The sequence below is a fragment of the Misgurnus anguillicaudatus genome, chromosome 3 (assembly GCF_027580225.2).
Source record: "Misgurnus anguillicaudatus chromosome 3, ASM2758022v2, whole genome shotgun sequence".
Classification (NCBI taxonomy): domain Eukaryota; kingdom Metazoa; phylum Chordata; class Actinopteri; order Cypriniformes; family Cobitidae; genus Misgurnus; species Misgurnus anguillicaudatus.
Window position 1 is genome coordinate 3,197,734 of NC_073339.2, and position 23,738 is coordinate 3,221,471.

Consider the following 23,738-nt stretch of genomic DNA (forward strand, 5'->3'; position numbering starts at 1 on the left):
CTTTAGTGTTTGATTTATCCACATGAAAATTGTGAACAACGGATAGTTATGGTAAGAGAGAAATTGGTTTAATGTCTGGTGTTTGTGGTCTTTTGCAAATATAGCTGTTGGGCTAGAAAGAGTTTTGTAACGTAATGGTTTTGGGACTGGTTAAAAAAGGTTTTTTGACACTTCATATCCATATCAAGATTCAACCTACAAACCTCAACAGTGGTGACCATCAAAAAACTAATTCAGATTAAGTACAATGCATGCCAGATAAGTTTGTACGATGGTAATACCCAGCATGCATTGCGGCATGCAGCTTTCATGTTTTGGGTCACCATTGTTGTGATTTGTATGCTGATTCTTGATGTCTAGACTGATTTTGTTTAGTCACAGAATTGTCTGACATTACTTTTACTGTTTTTAAGTCTAATTGTCTTGCCACTCTGTAACATCGTCCCATAAGAACATTTGTATAGGGAACAGAAAAAACTTAATGTTCACGTTTAAAGTTTTATAGAGAACACTTGCTTGGTAAACTTTAAGATGACTAGACCATCATTAAAAATCTACCAACATCACTTGATTTTACTTATTTCAGCTTCTTGGACCATAGCTTATGTGTTTTGACACATCATTTTAACAGTCAGAGAAACCTTAACCCAAAGACTTGCGAGCCAAGTGTCCCATTTAAGGAAACAATGATCACCATAATGGTGACTTCAAACAAACCAAATAAAGTCAAACTGGTTTGTAACAAGTGTAGACGCCAATGGTGTTTGTGTTTAATTCCTCCATGGTGAGATCTTGAGCGATTGAATGTGTTTATATGTTATATTTATACAGTTAATGTTCATCTAAGATTTTGTCTGTAGTTCAGTTGTACTTGTGTTTTGACTGCTCTCTATTTCATCATTAATGTTCATTCATCATGTCATTATTTAAGTGTCACTTTCTAACTCTGTAAAATGGACTCATGTAGACACTGAGCGATTTAATAACTTACCCTGATGTTGTTTTGTATTTGTTTGTATGATACAATCTTTGTGCATGTCCACTGTTTCTTTTGAAGTTGTTGGCAAATAGTTAGAAAACAATTTGTAATAATTTCACAACAAACTTTCTTTTTGCAGCTGTCTATTCCATCACCTGGATTATAGTGGTTTTCTGCATATATTAAAATATGAATAAAATAATTTTAATTAATGAAATACAAAAAGTTGTTTACATGTTCATGTATTTTTAAGGCGGTTTTCTGGCAATCACGTCTGCATTTTACCATTAAAAAATAAGAGTTTCTAAACAGTTAAGATCAAAGAAATTCTGTATACAGGTAAGATTTGTAAAATTTACAAAAGTTCGCTATAATGCATACAACTGTGGTGGTGTTATTTTTACGGTTTTAAGTTGTATTTTTTACAGAATTGTTCTGGCAACCACAGCTGCCAGTTTTTCACCGTAAAAACTACAGATTTTTTTTTACAGTGTACGTGTGACGCTTCCGACACGTGATGTGATGACATTTTCGCTTCACAAAATATACGGATTGGCTGTACAGACGAAACCGCAAGGGTGTCGGTTTCAGATTTATCCACTTTAGGACCCGGTTTCAAAAAATAGCGGATTCAGTCTCCCAAAACGCTGGATCCGTGTGGATGAAACGCCAATACGATAACAAATTTTTAAATGTATACAGTGATACGCGTCTCCGTGTGGACAGCCCCTAAGACTTAGTTTACATCTTTACAATTTTTACATTATTTCTGAATGTTCAGTAAATTTATTGCTGTAGAAAACACAATTCACTTATTAGGTTTAGATGTTGATGTTTGTTTCATTTTAAATCACCATTGTTGTGATTAGTGTTTGTTTTAGTTGGACTCTTGACTCTTTACATTTTGCTTGCTAGTTTTTTTCCTGAGGGCTATTTCATAAAACTAGATTACAGAATAAGCCAGGCTTATTTTGTTAAGTCTGGCTTATTGCCGGTGGATTTCGTTTCATAAAACAAACTTGAACTAGCTCAACCCCGGTTACTATGGAAACTTATGCTTGCAAACTAGCCTGGTCTGGAGCAGGCTAACTGTCAGGCTAAGCCTCAGTTGTTGCTTAACTAGACTTCCACTAACACTGAAATGTAAATGCAATGATATTACAGCTGACTCTTTGACATTTTATTTGACTTTATTAACCACTATTAATCTAACAATTAAAGAAAATCAACTTATATATTAAATTTGATAAATTTTGTTACAATAATAATTAATAAAATAATAGACATGTGTTTCAAAATATGGTATATAGGCCTATCAAATGTTGAATATAAATGATAATCTTAACTACCTCAATATAAGGATAATAGTTTATTAACAAATTTAAGATGTATCTAAATTCATATAATTGCAACGTATTGATGAAATATATATATATATATATATATATATATATATCAAGTAAAGTACAGTCATTTAATTTTTTTATGCTTGGTGTGCATAAAAATGCACATTATTTTAAAGATCTACAGTATTTGTATCTTTCTCTAGTTGTTAATTTTTCTTGGCATTTTGTTGTAATGAGTTAAAATTCTTTTTTTATCACAGAGAAGATTGATAGTGTCCTGCATACAATAATTTATCAGCTCACAAGGCTTGTACTGACTTACAGTATAATGTACTTATACCTCAGGCTTTTCTTCAACTGATCCTCACTGTAACCATTCATAAAACTCTGTTTATCTATCAACACCTAACACTACATTGTTAAAAAATTATGTAGAACTTACAGTATTACTGTCAGCTGTTTGGCAGTAACTTACTGTAGATTTAAATTGATGTTATTTACTGGCAAGAGTTTGTTCAAAGTTAAATGAACATTAAACATTAACAAGTCTTTATATTATTTACAGAATAAAACTATAAAATAACAGCCTCATGCAAAGCATTCTGGGAACTAAAATATGAAGGAAACAACAGAAAAAGGTTCATGAGGATTTCTGGTTTACAAAATGCTTTGCATGAGGCTGTTATTTTATAGTTTTATGCTGCAAAATCATAGACTTGTTAATGTTTAATGCTGATTCAACTCCGAACAAACTATTGCCAGCAAACAATAAACCTCTAAATCCACATAAGTTACTGGCAAACAGCTGCATAAATACAGCTAATTTTTTTAACAGTGTGATAATAAACCAGTGGTTTAAAATCTCTCATCTCTCATCTCTCATACTCATCTCATATGCTGTTCACCCACCATGCTCTCAGTTACCCCATTTTTTTCTTTGAAGAACAGTTCATCTGCAGGAGTAAAGCTGTGCTGCTGATAGATGCCAGTGCTCTCCTCATTGCCAGTTAACATCTTTGGCAGCTAACATTATGAGATTAGACACTTCTATGATTATGCTTAAATCAACTACACTTCTTATGAACAATATATTTATATTTTATTTTCACCTGTTACTTTATTGTCCACTCAAGTTGCTGCTTTTGAAATGTACCCCCAAATAAAAAAAATTAAATTTAAGTTACATTTAAAGTTACTGTAAATGTATTAAAATCATTCATCTGCTAAATATGTATTATATAGGTTACTTAGTAAGCTACAAATTGTCTTTTAAAAGTTAAGATTTGTGTTATTTTTAAAAAGTACAGTAAAAAATTAGCAAAGCAAAGCCACAAGAGCATTGACAGGGATCGAACCCGGATCTCAGCGTGTGCTGCTGAAAGCACTAACCACTAGGCCATAATTTCTAACAATGTTTCATGCTTTCATGTGATCACTTTAAAATAAGACAATATATTTAAATTTAGTTTCTGCATGCAAGGATTTAATCCATAAGGACTTTCCAACTATTTTATGGGTTTGTTTATTGCAGCAGTATTATAATTTTCAGTCAGTAGTACATTTTCATACATTTTTACCAAAAATTACCGCTTTCTCTTTAACTTTGATCGATTTGATCCACGCTCGACCTCTAGGGCTGCTCAAGAATAGCGTGCACGCGCAATTATCTTGACTAGGGAAATCTGGATCACATTAGTTGGATTGCGTAAGCTTCATTTGCCTTTTTTGAAACCGCTTTAGCCTCGCCTCATTTGTTAGGTTAATTCAAGTCGAGTTTGTAACTTTAATCCTCGCTTTTTCAAGCGAGTTTTATGAAATAGCCCTCTGGTTGTGTTAACTTTGTGCCAGTACACCACACCTGCCATGAACATGCAAAGTCAACAGTGTAATTCTTTGGTTCTTGATACATAATGGTAAAGATCATCACATTATTAATAGTGATGGCCAAATGAAGCGTTTCGAAGCATTATTGCTTTCCGATACAATTGTGTCGAAAATAGTTCATTACTCGAAGCTTCATTCAAACAGAAAATGCACACCACCATCTGCTGGTGAAGTAAATGTAATGCAACAAAGCTGACAATGCGAGTAGGTTAATATTAACCCGCCCCATTTGGGCTGTCAGAGCTTTGACACTGTGTTCATGTTTCAAACCCTCAATAAAACATTGAACATGAGATGTGTTTGTGTGTGAATATTTAGCCGTAGAATACAGCACTCTACAACTTACTATAACTGGACATTTATGTATTTAAAAATGTATTTATAATGTGGCAGAGGGCAACTGGACAGGGCTTGGACAATGTGGAGGGTATTCATTAAATGGTGTGGTTTTATTCAGAAATATAATTTTATATTAATTATAATATAATTGTATATTTTTTAATAATTTTATAATATAGTCTAATAGGCTATACATTTTGTGGGCGATTTCTTTCTTTTTTTAACAAATTCACCAGCTTCGGAGAATATTCTCTCACGTGAAACAGATGATGCTGGAGTACACAAAAATTGTTTAGAAAGCTTTTCTATGGTTTGGCTTCACTTGTGTGGAAAATAAAGCCGCCAGTTTCAAACCTGTCAACGCCGGATTGGGCTATCAAAACAGTCGTGTGGTTCACTAGAGAAATGAACCAGTGTGTTTGCTTCAGACGTCGTATTTCACGTGACTAGTGACGTAACGATACCAGCTCCGAAGCAGTGGTTCATTGCAAGAACTTTTCGAGTCTGAAGCAAGCATCGAAGCTTCGGTGTCAAATGTAACATCACTAATTATTAATTTACTTATCAAAAGTTTGTTTTCTGTCAATAAAGTTTGAGATTCAGCACTTTCACAGCAGTTTGTCATTAAGGAGTTTTAGAAACTTTGGACAAAAAATATCCGCTTTATAATTGGGATGCACAAACATCAAGAATCAGAGTATCAATCTCAATCATGGTGACAATTAAATGAAAAACTTAATGCTGCAATGCATGCTGGGTATTAACAAATTACAAATCTCATTCAGGACTCCCAGCATGCACTGCAGCATGGATAAATAAGGATTTTTTATTTTTATTTTATTTGTCACCATGGTTGAGATTCATAGTCTGATTCTTGATGTTTGTGCGTTCCAATTTTTCAGCGGATATTTTTGTCCAAAGTTTTTAAAACTCCTCAATGACAAACCGCCGCGAAAGCGCTGGATCCCATTTACATTGACATAAAATAAACCTCTGACCAGCAAATCAACCAGGTGATGCTCCTTACCAGTACCAACCACCACATAACCACAATACCAACTTCACACGTTCACAACAAACCTGGTGTATCAACACAAAGTCAACACAACCAGAGAAAAAACCACCAAATAAAAAATCAAGAGTCAAGAGTCCAACCAAAACAAACACCAACCACAACAACGGTGCCCCAAAATGAAACAAAACATCAACATCCAAACCTGGTGGGTGAGTTGTGTTTCTGCAGCGGTTTATTTGCTGAACATTCAGAAATAATGTTTTCTAACAGTTTTAAAATGGTGGAATGCAGTGTTTCTCTATCATTTACATAACAATCAAATGAGTCAATTTAATAAACAGTGTGTGAACATTAAAACATGACATTGTCATAACGTTTAAAAATGGTAAAATGTATCATTCCTCTAACGTTCAGATAACACAAAAACGTTCTTAGAACGTCAAGAAAACTGGACACTTTTTACGTTGACAGAACGTTTTTGGGAACCTTTGGAACTTTGAGGGAACGTTCTTAGAACTTTTTTCTGTTAGCTGGGCGAGTGGATTCAGGTGTTTCATATAAGGAGACATCTAAAATTTTCTGGGAGGGGGGGCCCGAGGACTGGAGTTAAAAACCACTGTCTAAACCTCATTCACACAGACCTCTGGTCCCAGAAAATACCCGTAAAATTGCCAGACAAGCGTCTGTGTGAACAAAAACTCGTTCCGTTAATCTTCTGGGATCGTTGCCGGAGAGAGGACCTAGTAAGATACGCGGGTAACCCTCTGTGTGAACAAAAAGCCGCAAGAATGCCGTAATAGGCGAGTAGTTATATGGGACCACTATCTGTCAAAATTTGATTGATTTATGACCCCTTTGACAGGGGTCGGGACTATCAATCAAAAGGTGTACAATCTGTCTAGTTTCTGGACTGTCGTATATCAAGGGCTTTAGACAGCGAGTATCCTGTGCGTGTTTTACGATGTGTCAATCAGCTCGTTGTTATTCCTGTGTGTGTGTTTTATGTCAAGCCTATGCTGTCATGTTTATTGCTGTCAAAAATAAAGTTTATAGTTTTAGACTGCGTAGTTTCACAAGCGGTCCTGTGCTGTCAGCGATCTTTCTCTCTCTCTCTTTCTCTCTCTCTCTCCCACTGCGCGTCTCAATACAGCCTGTCACACAGCGATGTGTGTTGTTGAATCTAAAGTTTTGCAACATCAAAAGTTTCTTTAAAGTCGTGCAAGAATCAAATATATATATATATATATATATATTAGATGTAACTGGTTAAACTTAAAGCCGATATTTTCTATCGAACTAGTCTATTTTCTGATCAGACACAATGTTTCTGATGCTGATATTATATCAGTGTGTGTTTGTGTGGGGGTCGTGTGGTGTAATCTTTGAAAGTTTATGACCGAACCTTTATTGGGGAGCGACAAGAGATCTCCGGGATCAGTTTGGATGGAGCAGAGCTGGTATACTCAAACCTGGTGGTACGTATATGTGTTTTACTGGGGTCATTCCAACATATTGTGTGATTATTTAAAAACTAAAAATTCGATCTCTGGCCTTGCAGCGAAATTGTCTAAACTGGTGTTAACTATTCCTGGTAAATCGCTGAGAAGAGTGGACTGAACAAAAAAGACTGATCAAACAGGCCGGTACCTTGGAACCTCCCGCAGCGTAACAAGGAAATCTTGGGACAAAGAGACGCCGAGTGGCTCGTGCCGACCGGTGTGTATTTATTTAATCCTGTTGTGTTTTAAACAAGATGTTTTATTTTAATATCTTCTAATATCAGATGTTATCTGTTAACAGTTTGGATATCAGAGGCAAAGTTTGGATATCGTTGCAAAATATATAGCGGATCTCCACGGTACGCTTATACTGCATTAGAAAAAGTTTTAAACAAATATGGCTTATTTAGATATTTTTATAATAATATGTTTTATCTGTTTACAGTTTAGGATACAGACCACAACGCTTTGGACGTGTCTTTAAAAAAGAGAAAAATCAGAGACTTTATGGACTTGACTTCGAACACTTTAAACATTTTGTGACATATTGGATTTAAAACATTTCGGATACTGGATACCTGTGTTGATTTGTCCACAGAGCTGGTCGCTTTTTAAAATCACATGGGTAAGTGACTATTATAAATTGTTTTGCTGTTGTTTTAAACTTATGTTCTTAATACCTATTTGTTTTATTTTTCATCGTTTATATAATCCGTTTTTATACTCATTTGTAGAGTTTTTTCGCTGTTTTATATATTGTTTGTTTTTGATATGTTATACTCGTTATATTTTTTGGTTTAGTTTTATTGTGTTTACATTGTTTGATTATTTGAAAATTTTGGGGTTTCACTGTGTTTCCGAATATTGTGGTAGAAATGGCCCAAAAACGTTATTCCGACTCTGGCTGTGACCAGGCGAATAAAATTATAAGGCGCGATCAATCCACGTTTGATATATTTGATTATGAATTGGGAATGCAAATACTGATAGAAACTGTCAGAGCCATGAATGGAAATCAAAGTAATGTAGACGGATTCGCAGAGGTGTTAAGCATGGTCGATTCCCTTTCACAACCCCCTCCAGAGCCGAGTATGGTCTTAGATCCTGATGTTTTAAATACGCATCATGTTTTTGAGATTCCAGAAGATGGTTTAATAAATCAACAGATTGAACCTGGAACTTCAGATACCGGTTTCATCAATAATCAAATTGAACCACAGGTTCCAGGTTCTGATCTAAACGATCATCAGGTTCTCGACGGGGGATCTGAGAATTTACATGTTCAACACGGTGGTGAGGGGTCGGACGATCCCCATCATAATTCTGAAATGGCTGATATGGGTCTAACCCCCGACGATGTTGAGAGGCTTGTGAGAGACGGAGGTGAATTTAATGGCTACACCATCGTTCCTCGTACAAGATTTAACAGTCTGGAAATACTTAGGAATACAAATCTGAGGGCAATAGCTTCTACAGATATGGCCTCGTACGTTCTATTTCTGGATGGTGTTCTGAATGAAATAGTCTCAATATCTAGAATATTTGCGGGCGATGGGGGAATAATACATGTATTATTAAGTGGAGAGTCATTAACATCCGACGTTAATGCATTGCTTACCGCCGCCAACGATTATAGCGTCTCCGCGTTCACAGATCAGCTTGAAAATATCATGCAGAGCAACGCAGACGTGTGCGTTGATGACAATCTAATGTTAAAGGTGTCTATTGTCAGAAGCAAAAACGGCGGCGCTCGCAGAAAATTCCGTGATCTAGCACACAACGAGGTTATAAAAAGAAATAGAATGAATCTTTTTTCCCCCGCTAATATGTCTGACAAGCTATGCTTTGCACTTTGTCTGGCACACTTTTTGAATCCCCAAAAAACAGACCCTGAATTAGTGCCCATAGCCGCTTCCATTCAAAATGCCGCTGGATTTTCAATCCAAGACATGATACGCTTTAATGACGTCGCATTGTTTGAGAGATTGTTAAACATCAAAATTGTAGTTTTCCACAGATCAAGCACGGGTGCTTTGGAAAAATACATGACCAAAGATAAGCCCCACTACAAGACGGTGTTTCTCTATCTGTCCGATAGTCATTATTTCATGATAAAAAATTTGAGGGGTTTTATCGGGTGTAAATACGTCTGCGACTATTGCTACAACGGCTTTTCAAATAAAAGGAATCATAGATGCATTTACGCATGTGACATATGCAATGCCCCCGACTGCTACAAACACCCTGTGAAGACGATACACTGTGGTGATTGTTTGAGGTACTGCAAATCAGAATACTGTTATGAGATGCATAAAAAAACAGCACTGAGTCAGCAGTTTGCCCAGTGTGACGTGACCAAATACTGTCCGACATGTAATCGATGCTATTACATTAGCGGTGATAAACCAAAACCGCACAAATGCATGCCGGAGAAGTGCCTGCATTGTGGCATGGAGATGATACCCGATGGGGATCATCAATGTTTTATTCAGCCCTTAAGGCTCGAGAAACCCAGTGAGAAATATATCTTCTATGATTTCGAGACTCGTTACGAGGGTGGTAAGCATGTTGCAAATTTTGTATGCGCCATCACTTTTGCGGGTGAAGAATTCACAGCAGAGGGCACTGACTGTGTTGCACAGCTCGTACAGAGATTCAGACACCCTAGGTACACCAACTACACATGGATAGCCCACAACGCTTCTGGCTTTGACAATTTTATACCTTTGGAATATTTCACAAAGGTGGGGCTCACTCTTAAAATCACGATGCAAGGATGTCGTTTGATATTAATGTTTGACGAAAGCTACAAGCAAAGATTTCTCGATAGCTTCTCATTCCTCCCAATGCGTCTAGCCAAAACTGCATCTGCCATGAATCTGACCTGTGCAGAAAAGGGCTATTTTCCACATCACTTTAACCGGGTGGAGAATGAAAACTACATAGGTCCATATCCGGACAAAAAAATGTACGGATATGACACAATGTCAGAGAAGGAGAGGGAACAGTTTGATGAATGGTACAAGACCGTAGAGGGTGAAGTCTTTGACTTTAAAAAAGAGCTGGCGCTTTACGGCAAGAACGATGTTGTTTTGTTGAGAGAGGCATGCATGAAATATCGTGATGAGTTTATACAATGCACAGCACTTGACCCCTTCAGATACACAACTCTGGCATCGTGCTGCATGGCAGTGTACAAGACCCATTATCTGGAGAGAGACACACTAGCGTTGACGCACAACGGCGCCTACCTGACTAAAAACACAGCCTATTCAAACGCCTCCATCGAATGGCTTGAATATGTCAGCCATTCACGAGGCGTCGATGTCCAGCATGCGTTAAATCGTGGCGAGATGTCGTTCGGGTCCTACCATGTCGATGGTGCGTTCCAAAAGGATGGTAAAATTAAATAGATAATAGCAGATTTAAGTTTAACCAGATACATGTAAAATATTTGATTTTTGCGTGACTTTAAAGAAACTTTTGACAAAACAAACGTTTATATTAAACAGTAGGCTATAAATTTTTGTCAGAGTGGCCAGCATTACATTTATTAAGTTTATTTTAAAACTGCAGATATGCCCATACACCCGGCGCGTGCACCGGTGAGCGAGTTTTAATGCGCGTGAACATAGAGAGCGGGTGATGAAAAGACTCACGGTAAAATTTTTATTTAGTTTATAATAAACAGGTTTTCGTCTAAAGAACCACACAGGTCCGCTGAACACCGACCCCGCTGTGAGACACGCAGTGGGGGTCGAGAAGCGCGCCCGGGAGAGGAGCGCACAGAGGACGGAGAAACTCCGGTCATAAAACCTGCCAGAAACTGGACAGTCTAAAACAATAAACTTATTTTTGACAGCAATAAACATGACACCGCTCCACCTAAAATCTACAATCATACTTTTGTCAGAGCATAAATGATAAGATTCGTTGTATAATAATATACATACATGGTTTTAAGAAGTCAATAATAAAAAACCCTGAAGATGGGATGAAAACGTCTTAAAACATTTAAAAGTTTATTAAGGTCAGATATAAGTGCGCGTTTGCGTAAGATCGCCGTCGGTGCGCGCATTCACATGTTTTAATCAGAGACTTGATTAAAGAAATCCCTAAATCTAAAATAAACTTAATAAATGTAATGCTGGCCACTCTGACAAAAAGTAAAGGTTTATTTTAGATTTAGGGATTTCTTTAATCAAGTCCCTGATCAAAACACGCGAATGCGCGCACCGACGGCGATCCCACGCAAACGCGCACTTATATCTGACCTTAATAAACTTTTAAATGTTTTAAGACGTTTTCATCCCATCTTCAGGGTTTTTTATTATTGACTTCTTAAAACCATGTATGTATATTATTATACAACGAATCTTATCATTTATGCTCTGACAAAAGTATGATTGTAGATTTTAGGTGGAGCGGTGTCATGTTTATTGCTGTCAAAAATAAGTTTATTGTTTTAGACTGTCCAGTTTCTGGCAGGTTTTATGACCGGAGTTTCTCCGTCCTCTGTGCGCTCCTCTCCCGGGCGCGCTTCTCGACCCCCACTGCGTGTCTCACAGCGGGGTCGGTGTTCAGCGGACCTGTGTGGTTCTTTAGACGAAAACCTGTTTATTATAAACTAAATAAAAATTTTACCGTGAGTCTTTTCATCACCCGCTCTCTATGTTCACGCGCATTAAAACTCGCTCACCGGTGCACGCGCCGGGTGTATGGGCATATCTGCAGTTTTAAAATAAACTTAATAAATGTAATGCTGGCCACTCTGACAAAAAGTAAAGGTTTATTTTAGATTTAGCGATTTCTTTAATCAAGTCTCTGATTAAAACATGTGAATGCGCGCACCGACTACGACCTTACGCTGACTCGCACTTATATCTGACCTTAATAAACTTTTAAATGTTTTAAGACGTTTTCATCCCATCTTCAGGGTTTTTTATTATTGACTTCTTAAAACCATGTATGTATATTATTATACAACGAATCTTATCATGTATGCTCTGACAAAAGTATGATCTCTCATGACCGTGTGTGTGTGTCCGTGAGATAATTCACAACAGGGGTGGATTGTAAAGTAGTTAGAGTCTTTTAAAACCATGGTGGTAATAATGTAATACTGTCCACTCTGACAAAAAGTAAAAGATTTATTTTAGATTTTATAGCAAACACTGCAGGATCTAAAAGTTTGTAACATCACAAAATTATTTAATGAAATATTCAGTACATGCATAGCAATGAATTGTACCAAAACCACCAGAGGCCGACAATTCTTTAGACCAAAGTCTATTTATTTTAAACTAAATAAAAGTTTAATCGCTTCACGAGATCCGTGTATCTGTTCATGTACAGCATACTGTTAATGCATTAAAGATCGAGTCCCCGGTGGGTACAACAGAGAACACCCGTGGATGCGCGTTCATATCTACCGTTTAAAATAAACTTAATAAATATAATTCTGTCCGCTCTGACAAAATAAGGTTTTATTTTAGATTTAGGGATTTCTTTAAACAAGTCTGTGATTAAAACATGTTCAGCAATGCGTGCACCGACGGCGACAGAGAACTTACGCTGATGCGCTCTTATATCTGTCGTTAAGAAACTTTTAAACGTTTTAAGACATTTAAGCCCCTCTTGTGGTTTGAATTCATTAATGTCACCTAACATCTGAGTGTGTACATGCGTATTTACGATAAATGTAACACGATACGCATTGTCAAAATAAAAGGTTTCCTGAACATGGTATTCCAGTGCGTGTTTTTTGTCTCGCGAGTGCTCGTCATATTTATTGATGTGAAAAAAGTTTGATGTCTAAGACGTTCAGTTTCTGGACGGTTGGTTTTTACCAGCGGGCTCTCATTCTCACCACCCGTTATCACCCACCCAGTAGACCCCAGTGTGTCTGAACAGCGGTGGTGTTCAGTGGCCCGTATTGTTCCTAAAACTCCGTGTTGGTAAAATAAGTGTAATACAGCCCATTGACAAAAAGTAAAAGGTTTATTTTAGATTTAAGGTGGTCCACCAGCGCCTTTATGGCAAGCACTTCAGGTTCTAAAAGTTTGTAACACCAAGAATTTGTGGAACCTGTGGTTCAATTTGATTATTGATGAAACCGGTATCTGAAGTTCCAGGTTCAATCTGTTGATTTATTAAACCATCTTCTGGAATCTCAAAAACATGATGCGTATTTAAAACATCAGGATCTAAGACCATACTCGGCTCTGGAGGGGGTTGTGAAAGGGAATCGACCATGCTTAACACCTCTGCGAATCCGTCTACATTACTTTGATTTCCATTCATGGCTCTGACAGTTTCTATCAGTATTTGCATTCCCAATTCATAATCAAATATATCAAACGTGGATTGATCGCGCCTTATAATTTTATTCGCCTGGTCACAGCCAGAGTCGGAATAACGTTTTTGGGCCATTTCTACCACAATATTCGGAAACACAGTGAAACATCTGGTTAAACTTAAATCTGCTATTATCTATTTAATTTTACCATCCTTTTGGAACGCACCATCGACATGGTAGGACCCGAACGACATCTCGCCACGATTTAACGCATGCTGGACATCGACGCCTCGGGAATGGCTGACATATTCAAGCCATTCGATGGAGGCGTTTGAATAGGCTTTGTTTTTAGTCAGGTAGGCGCCGTTGTGCGTCAACGCTAGTGTGTCTCTCTCCAGATAATGGGTCTTGTACACTGCCATGCAGCACGATGCCAGAGTTGTGTATCTGAAGGGGTCAAGTGCTGTGCATTGTATAAACTCATCACGATATTTCATGCATGCCTCTCTCAACAAAACAACATCGTTCTTGCCGTAAAGAGCCAGCTCTTTTTTAAAGTCAAAGACTTCACCCTCTACGGTCTTGTACCATTCATCAAACTGTTCCCTCTCCTTCTCTGACATTGTGTCATATCCGTACATTTTTTTGTCCGGATATGGACCTATGTAGTTTTCATTCTCCACCCGGTTAAAGTGATGTGGAAAATAGCCCTTTTCTGCACAGGTCAGATTCATGGCAGATGCAGTTTTGGCTAGACGCATTGGGAGGAATGAGAAGCTATCGAGAAATCTTTGCTTGTAGCTTTCGTCAAACATTAATATCAAACGACATCCTTGCATCGTGATTTTAAGAGTGAGCCCCACCTTTGTGAAATATTCCAAAAGTATAAAATTGTCAAAGCCAGAAGCGTTGTGGGCTATCCACGTGTAGTTGGTGTACCTAGGGTGTCTGAATCTCTGTACGAGTTGTGCGACGCAGTCGGGGCCCTCTGCTGTGAATTCTTCACCCGCAAAAGTGATGGCGCAAACAAAGTTTGCAACATGCTTACCACCCTCGTAACGAGTCTCGAAATCATAGAAGATATATTTCTCACTGGGTTTCTCGAGCCTTAAGGGCTGAATAAAACATTGATGATCCCCATCGGGTATCATCTCCATGCCACAATGCAGGCACTTCTCCGGCATGCATGTGTGCGGTTTTGGTTTATCACCGCTAATGTAATAGCATCGATTACATGTCGGACAGTATTTGGTCACGTCACACTGGGCAAACTGCTGACTCAGTGCTGGTTTTTTATGCATCTCATAACAGTATTCTGATTTGCAGTACCTCAAACAATCACCACAGTGTATCGTCTTCACAGGGTGTTTGTAGCAGTCGGGGGCATTGCATATGTCACATGCGTAAATGCATCTATGATTCCTTTTATTTGAAAAGCCGTTGTAGCAATAGTCGCAGACGTATTTACACCCGATAAAACCCCTCAAATTTTTTATCATGAAATAATGACTATCGGACAGATAGAGAAACACCGTCTTGTAGTGGGGCTTATCTTTGGTCATGTATTTTTCCAAAGCACCCGTGCTTGATCTGTGGAAAACTACAATTTTGATGTTTAACAATCTCTCAAACAATGCGACGTCATTAAAGCGTATCATGTCTTGGATTGAAAATCCAGCGGCATTTTGAATGGAAGCGGCTATGGGCACTAATTCAGGGTCTGTTTTTTGGGGATTCAAAAAGTGTGCCAGACAAAGTGCAAAGCATAGCTTGTCAGACATATTAGCGGGGGAAAAAAGATTCATTCTATTTCTTTTTATAACCTCGTTGTGTGCTAGATCACGGAATTTTCTGCGAGCGCCGCCGTTTTTGCTTCTGACAATAGACACCTTTAACATTAGATTGTCATCAACGCACACGTCTGCGTTGCTCTGCATGATATTTTCAAGCTGATCTGTGAACGCGGAGACGCTATAATCGTTGGCGGCGGTAAGCAATGCATTAACGTCGGATGTTAATGACTCTCCACTTAATAATACATGTATTATTCCCCCATCGCCCGCAAATATTCTAGATATTGAGACTATTTCATTCAGAACACCATCCAGAAATAGAACGTACGAGGCCATATCTGTAGAAGCTATTGCCCTCAGATTTATATTCCTAAGTATTTCCAGACTGTTAAATCTTGTACGAGGAACGATGGTGTAGCCATTAAATTCACCTCCGTCTCTCACAAGCCTCTCAACATCGTCGGGGGTTAGACCCATATCAGCCATTTCAGAATTATGATGGGGATCGTCCGACCCCTCACCACCGTGTTGAACATGTAAATTCTCAGATCCCCCGTCGAGAACCTGATGATCGTTTAGATCAGAACCTGGAACCTGTGGTTCAATTTGATTATTGATGAAACCGGTATCTGAAGTTCCAGGTTCAATCTGTTGATTTATTAAACCATCTTCTGGAATCTCAAAAACATGATGCGTATTTAAAACATCAGGATCTAAGACCATACTCGGCTCTGGAGGGGGTTGTGAAAGGGAATCGACCATGCTTAACACCTCTGCGAATCCGTCTACATTACTTTGATTTCCATTCATGGCTCTGACAGTTTCTATCAGTATTTGCATTCCCAATTCATAATCAAATATATCAAACGTGGATTGATCGCGCCTTATAATTTTATTCGCCTGGTCACAGCCAGAGTCGGAATAACGTTTTTGGGCCATTTCTACCACAATATTCGGAAACACAGTGAAACCCCAAAATTTTCAAATAATCAAACAATGTAAACACAATAAAAACTAAACCAAAAATATAACGAGTATAACATATCAAAAACAAACAATATATAAAACAGCGAAAAAACTCTACAAATGAGTATAAAAACGGATTATATAAACGATGAAAAATAAAACAAATAGGTATTAAGAACATAAGTTTAAAACAACAGCAAAACAATTTATAATAGTCACTTACCCATGTGATTTTAAAAAGCGACCAGCTCTGTGGACAAATCAACACAGGTATCCAGTATCCGAAATGTTTTAAATCCAATATGTCACAAAATGTTTAAAGTGTTCGAAGTCAAGTCCATAAAGTCTCTGATTTTTCTCTTTTTTAAAGACACGTCCAAAGCGTTGTGGTCTGTATCCTAAACTGTAAACAGATAAAACATATTATTATAAAAATATCTAAATAAGCCATATTTGTTTAAAACTTTTTCTAATGCAGTATAAGCGTACCGTGGAGATCCGCTATATATTTTGCAACGATATCCAAACTTTGCCTCTGATATCCAAACTGTTAACAGATAACATCTGATATTAGAAGATATTAAAATAAAACATCTTGTTTAAAACACAACAGGATTAAATAAATACACACCGGTCGGCACGAGCCACTCGGCGTCTCTTTGTCCCAAGATTTCCTTGTTACGCTGCGGGAGGTTCCAAGGTACCGGCCTGTTTGATCAGTCTTTTTTGTTCAGTCCACTCTTCTCAGCGATTTACCAGGAATAGTTAACACCAGTTTAGACAATTTCGCTGCAAGGCCAGAGATCGAATTTTTAGTTTTTAAATAATCACACAATATGTTGGAATGACCCCAGTAAAACACATATACGTACCACCAGGTTTGAGTATACCAGCTCTGCTCCATCCAAACTGATCCCGGAGATCTCTTGTCGCTCCCCAATAAAGGTTCGGTCATAAACTTTCAAAGATTACACCACACGACCCCCACACAAACACACACTGATATAATATCAGCATCAGAAACATTGTGTCTGATCAGAAAATAGACTAGTTCGATAGAAAATATCGGCTTTAAGTTTAACCAGTTACATCTAATATATATATATATATATATATATATATATTTGATTCTTGCACGACTTTAAAGAAACTTTTGATGTTGCAAAACTTTAGATTCAACAACACACATCGCTGTGTGACAGGCTGTATTGAGACGCGCAGTGGGAGAGAGAGAGAGAAAGAGAGAGAGAGAAAGATCGCTGACAGCACAGGACCGCTTGTGAAACTACGCAGTCTAAAACTATAAACTTTATTTTTGACAGCAATAAACATGACAGCATAGGCTTGACATAAAACACACACACAGGAATAACAACGAGCTGATTGACACATCGTAAAACACGCACAGGATACTCGCTGTCTAAAGCCCTTGATATACGACAGTCCAGAAACTAGACAGATTGTACACCTTTTGATTGATAGTCCCGACCCCTGTCAAAGGGGTCATAAATCAATCAAATTTTGACAGATAGTGGTCCCATATAACTACTTAGGCGTGTCGAAGTGAGGACGCGCGCGTCATCATCACAACACAAGTTATGGTTCAGCTCCTTACAACGAGATAACATGCATATAAACATTCATCACGAGAAATGTTGCAAACTAGATTGACGCAGTTATCAGGAAATGATAAATGACACGCATAAACAATGACGCACGTGCCGTAGTTAGGACGCGCGTGTCATGGCAACATGAAGTTGGTTCAACTCTTTAAAATGAGGGATTTACAACATTCACAACGAGAAATGTCAGCAAACTAGACTAAAGCAGATATCAGGTAAGTTAGCTCATTACTTACTGCGTTGAAACGGAGATCATTCAGCAGCATAAAAAAATATCGCGTCACGTGCTCATTTGAGCTATAATAAACGAAAATACCCGCGCGTCATCCCAACAAGTCGTTCAGCTCCTCAAAATGCGGGTTTTAAATGCATATAAACAATCACGATGAGAAATGTCTGAAAACTGTATTAAAGCAGAGCTCAGGGAGCTCGTCAAATATCCACTCTGAAGCTAAGATCATTCACCAGCATTAGAACGGTGCGTCACGCGCTCCTTAATAATCTTATCATAAACAAAAGTGCACGCGAGTGGTTCTTGGAGGGAGAAATAATATATAATATGCAAACTTCAGACGCTGCGTAGAAGAGAGGGCGGGACTTTCAATAGGTCACGTGTCTTTCCGGGACCGTCACATGCCGGATAAACTTGGTAGTGTGAATGAAAAAAAATCTAACTATTCCGGAAAAATCCAGGGTTCATATGCCGTGTATTTTACGGAATTTGTGTGTGAAAAGGGCTCTAGACTAGAGCTGTCCAAACTCAAAACAACTTAGACTGACATATCCTAAAATACATCAGTGTCCTTTGTTTTGTTTTGTAATGTTTTTAGTTAGGCATGTTTGTTAAAACTAGTTATATTTCCTAATTAAACTGAGGCCTATTCCTGGTTTAAGATTATCCCTGTCCAGGAAAACACCCCTTAATGATTTACTTCTCAGTAAGAGCTAATGTACATATAAAATAAAATTTAACTGGTTTGTAATAAGTGAAGATGGTAATGCTGTTTGTAGAGTTTGATGCTCTTCTTGTGAGATCTTAGAAACTCTGAGTAAGTCTTGAGTCTCTTCTAAGTCTGTAAGTTGAGTTTTTGCTTGTTTTCTCTTTAATTTGGTTCTTGTTCATCTTTCATTCAGTGATTGTGTTTGTTAAAGGGACACAAGGCAGCATTTTTATGTTAATAAATCATCTTCGTAAGTCGGTATATGGTTAAATGACTCATTACATGACGAATGAAGACTCTCTCTCACCCGCCCCTACCATCTGTAGGAAGAATACCCCACTTGAAAGTTCGCTGTATCCGACCCGGTGTCCTTCAGTCTCGTATAGTCTCAGATATAGAACGCATTTACTCCCAGACACTAGGGGGAGGTAGTAGAGAAATAATACTCAGACTTGCCTTGTGTGCCTTTAATAGCAGCTGTTCATCATTAACTCAATCATCACTTCATTATCTCATTAACTTCAACATTGGGTCTGTTTCTTTTACTCTTTGTAGTGTGGACACATTAAGCATTGCTCTTTGACACCAAAGATTTTGCTGTGGGGTTTAAAGGGTTAAATGGGTTAAACAGGTAATGTTTTAGCAGGATTTGTTTTGTTAAGATTTGACTCAGTTTTTGGATTACCATTATGCTGAAGAATAGTGTGGTTGTTTAGGTAAAGGATGGGCAATAGATCATTGATGTTATGCTGCCTGTTGTTTTATTACATAAATGTTTGCAGTTTAAGTTTAAAGTTATATTTATTTTCTGTGGACTCAAATGAATTAAGTTTTTCAGTACTAACACCATGTGAATATATATTAGTACTGAAAAACTTAATTCATTTGTATATATATATATATATATATATATATATATATATATATATATATATATATATATATACATATATATTTAAACTTGAATGGATCAGGCAATTGGTTTTCTAAATGAAATGAGTTGTTTTTCAGGGCATTATCAAATTAGCATACTATAAAAATAAACAGTGTTATACCGTATTTATTCAGTTAAAAGCTGTAAAATAACGTCAATAAACAGCAACACAACTACAGCATGGTACCGTTTTTATTTTACGGTAATGTATTGTAATTTCGTATTACGGGACATTACTGTAATTCTACGGGTATTAGCTGGCAACTTAATTGCCAGTAATTTATCGTACATTTCACAAAAAAAAATTACTGTGTAGGTTTCCCGATAACGATTGAACTTAGCACTTAAGAGCCCTTTCTACGATGTACTTAACGAACATTCGTTGTTCATTTACGTGCATTCCCGAAAGATGCACGTAAAAAGATCGCTAGCAGCCAGAGGTGGGTAATCCATGTGCCATGAGTAAAAGTCCTCTCCAGTATTTTGTTCCAATCACCTGGATTTGCTAATTAGCACAATTCTTCAGCAGGAGGTGACCTCCTGACCCGCCGGTGTCTCAAGCCCTCAATGAAGCCTTCAAGGCAGCGCCGCCCGGAAGGCACTCCCCGCGCCCCAAGCGCTCCAGCCAATCACAGCACTGGTGCTAGATATCAACCTTCCGCCAGCTTCTGGCAGTTTGAGCTCACCATTGGTCAGGTGAGTAGTGCAGATATGCTAAGATAGGAATATGACTGTTTATGAATTAAGGCTTTCGAGCTTTTAAGAGACGTGTTTCCATGTTTTCATGTGTCAGCGGCACGACTTTCTTTTTTGTGTCAGTTTCACATATTGGTTAATCAATTTTTTTCCTTTTTTTTTAAACCATTGTCGCTTGGGATTGGGGTTAGATTTCTGGTTTTTGTCTGATTTTTACACTGTTTACACATTTTATGTAATAGAAAGTTGTTTTAATCAATCCCAAGCTACAATGGTAAGAAAATTGGGAAAACAATTAAGTAACCAATACATGAAACTGGCACGAAAAAGACAGTTGTGCCACAGACATGGGGCAACACGTCTCTTAAACACTCGAAACATTTGAGCTGAACATAAATACAGTCACATTCCTATCTTACCATATCTGCGCTACTCACCAGACCAACGGTGAGCTCGAGCTGCCAGAAGCTGGCGGAAGGCTCGATATCTAGCACCAGTGCTGTGATTGGCTGAATTGCATGGGGCATGGGGATTGCCTTTCAGGCAGTGTTGCCTTGAAGGCTTCGTTGAGGGCCCAAAACACCAACGAGCCAGGAGTTCACCTCCTGCTGAAAAACTGTGCTACTTAGCAAATCCAGGTGATTGGAATAAAATACTGGAGAGGACTTTTACTCATGGCACATGAATTACCCACCTCTGGATAGAAGCACTGGGGACACAATTATAGAACTTAAACATGGAAAAAGTCAGATTTTCATAATATGTCCCCTTTAAGTATGTTAATTGAGGTCTCTTTAAGACCAAACAAGCACAGACTGTTTTTTGACTCTCTATACAAAGACATAAAGAAATTTTTTATTAGAAAAAGAATAGTGTGAAGATCATTTTGTTTATATGTGGCCTGTCAAGAAAGATTTTATGTGCGGTTGCTTTTTGGAACGCGTCTCCGTATGTGCACCGTATATTGGTCAGGCCCGGTACTAGGCTTGCTGGACTGGGGGGGCAGTCAGGATTTTTGGGTGGGCAGCCATTTCTCGACTAAAATGATTCATACACTAAAATTATGGATGTTTCAATCCAATATTATTTTGCATATGTCTTATAATAAAAGGCCATTTATATGTCATTTTGCACATTCAAATTTTAAAAGTAGATGCAATTAGATTAATGATTTATAATGTTATAATGATTACACTTAATGTAGTTTTACACATTAAGTCACAGTTAATGAAATCAGGCAAGCAGGTGATAAGAATACAAAGCTGTACACATAGCTATATTTTATTAATGTGTACACTGCATTTAATCTATTATTTCACTTATAGATAAATTAAAGCCATTCTTATATCTACCCTACCCAACATATGCCTTTATTCTAAATAAACACTTGTTAGGAACTTTATTTCCACTTCTCAAACATTTTCTTCATTTAAAATAATGTATTTTCAATGTGATATATCCCACTAAACATGAGACGTCCGCACGACGTGAAGATCATGTCTATATTAGGTCGGTTGGTCCAGGCCCTTATCTGTATGTCTATACAACGTGCAGATCTGGTACAGTATCTGGACGTCTGACTATGACCCCTCTTGGACGTCAGGTAGACGTCCAAAAGGGGTTCGGGAAATCAAAACAAAAATATTTTATACAAATGTGGTCTATGAGTTCTAAGTCAAAAAACATAAACATCACATGTATTTTTGTAGAATATTTTGTTAAGGTGTTAAAATAATGTTATTTTTATATATAAATGAGTGTTCAAAAACATAGCACTGCTCATAGATAAAGTTCCACCTTAAATGCTGTCTCTCTCTCTCTCTCTCTCTCTCTCTCTCTCTCTCTCTCTCTCTCTCTCTCTTTAATTAACAGAGATGTATATGCTGATGTTTCATTGAAAATCTTTTGTCACCATAATGACGATCAGTGATTCCTTTAGTTGGCTAGTTTGACTCTTTGACTTTTTATAGTAGTGTTTGGTTTTTTTAAGAGTGTTTGCTAAAGCATGTTATTTGTGGCAAAGAAAATTTGTTATAATCAAAACTCACATGTGAATCTTACAACTTCACTGAAAGTTTACCAATAGTAATACCACATATGTAAAGTCTGTAAATTATTTTTGTAAACCATGTAGTATTGTCTCAATTTCTCAGTTGATTTGAGGTGTCACAAGCAACTTATTATTTAGGTTTATACCACCACTGGTAAGCATTTATATAAAATTAATAGTCCAGATGTTATTGTCACATATGCAGACATCAAGAATCAGCCCATGAATCACAACAGTGGTGACACTCTCTGGACTCATGAGTTTTATAATACGCTGGTGCAATGCATTGCAACATTTAGAAAACTCACCATCATTGTGATTCAGGGGCTGATTCTTGATGTCTGCATCTGTGTCAAAAAAATCTAGACTTTAGATTTCTGATTACAGCCACGAGGTTCCATGTTTTGTTACAGTAGGCAGCAGTATGCACTGAAGTATGTTTATTGCAGCTCCAAACAAAACTGAGATAGAAGTTTACTTTAAAAAAATTATAATATTTTTTGTGTTGTTAGTTCAGTTGTATCATACCACCATTTCTGACCATCAATGTAATTAAAGTGAAGCCACAAGTAAGTTGCATTGGTAACAAACACTAGGTGCAATAATGTGTTTTCAAAAACACCATCATCAAGCACACACACTACAATATAAAAACAAAGAGTCAAACTACCCAACTAAAGGTAACACTGATCATCATGAGGGTGACAAAACATGTTCAATAAAACATCAGAATCTTGTAAATTCTCAAAAACGAGCCGTATAAATGACAAAAAATAAAGTGAATTTGGTTTGTTTAGTCAGTATGGGCCTACTTCAAAACAATGCTTTGTTAAAACAACTTTTTATAATGGTGATGACATTGTTTTAGAGAATGTGCATTTAACAATTATCCAGCGAGAGCCAGCGTGGGAGGAAGAGTGAAGTTCACGTCACTTCACTTCAATAGAGAGAGAGAGAGAGAGAGAGAGAGAGAGAGAGAGAGAGAGAGAGAGAGAGAGAGAGAGAGAGAGAGAGAGATTGCAGACACAGATAGTTAAGGTGGAACTGGAATATTTGGGAATTATCTATAAGCAATATTTTTGAACATTTATTCATATATAAAGATTATATATACACATCTGATGTCTAAAATGGTCACATTTTAAATAGTTTTAATTTGCGTGGAGGTCCCCTTGCATCAATATTGGATGTTCAGAACACGTCATAAAAAGACGTCATAAAAACTTTCATTTTGGCTCCTCATGGGACGTCGAAATGACGTCTTTTTAAGACGCATTGCTCAGTGGGATGTGATAAGCTGTTTTGTCATTAATTCCTGACCCTATCATACATGCTGCTGCAGCAACCTCAAATAAAACAACAAAGCACAACGCTTT

General features: G+C 37.5%; 2 long non-coding RNA genes across 4 annotated transcripts; one reads left to right on the forward strand and one right to left on the reverse strand.

The window, feature by feature from the left end:
* The first annotated feature begins 6,400 nt into the window (after window positions 1-6,400).
* Window positions 6,401-8,439, forward strand: LOC141356163 (uncharacterized). Of its 2 annotated transcripts, XR_012362609.1 has the most exons (4): window positions 6,401-7,038; window positions 7,122-7,279; window positions 7,364-7,421; window positions 7,508-8,439. It is a non-coding gene; the product is annotated as an uncharacterized lncRNA (long non-coding RNA). The 2 variants fall into 2 exon arrangements; XR_012362605.1 differs by having other exon boundaries at window positions 6,403-7,279.
* A 6,928-nt stretch (window positions 8,440-15,367) lies between these two features.
* On the reverse strand, window positions 15,368-17,634 carry LOC141356158 (uncharacterized). Of its 2 annotated transcripts, XR_012362601.1 has the most exons (4): window positions 16,992-17,634; window positions 16,751-16,908; window positions 16,609-16,666; window positions 15,370-16,522 (listed from the first exon to the last, which is right to left on the reverse strand). It is a non-coding gene; the product is annotated as an uncharacterized lncRNA (long non-coding RNA). The 2 variants fall into 2 exon arrangements; XR_012362600.1 differs by having other exon boundaries at window positions 15,368-16,522; window positions 16,751-17,631.
* Between the last annotated feature and the right edge of the window lie 6,104 nt (window positions 17,635-23,738).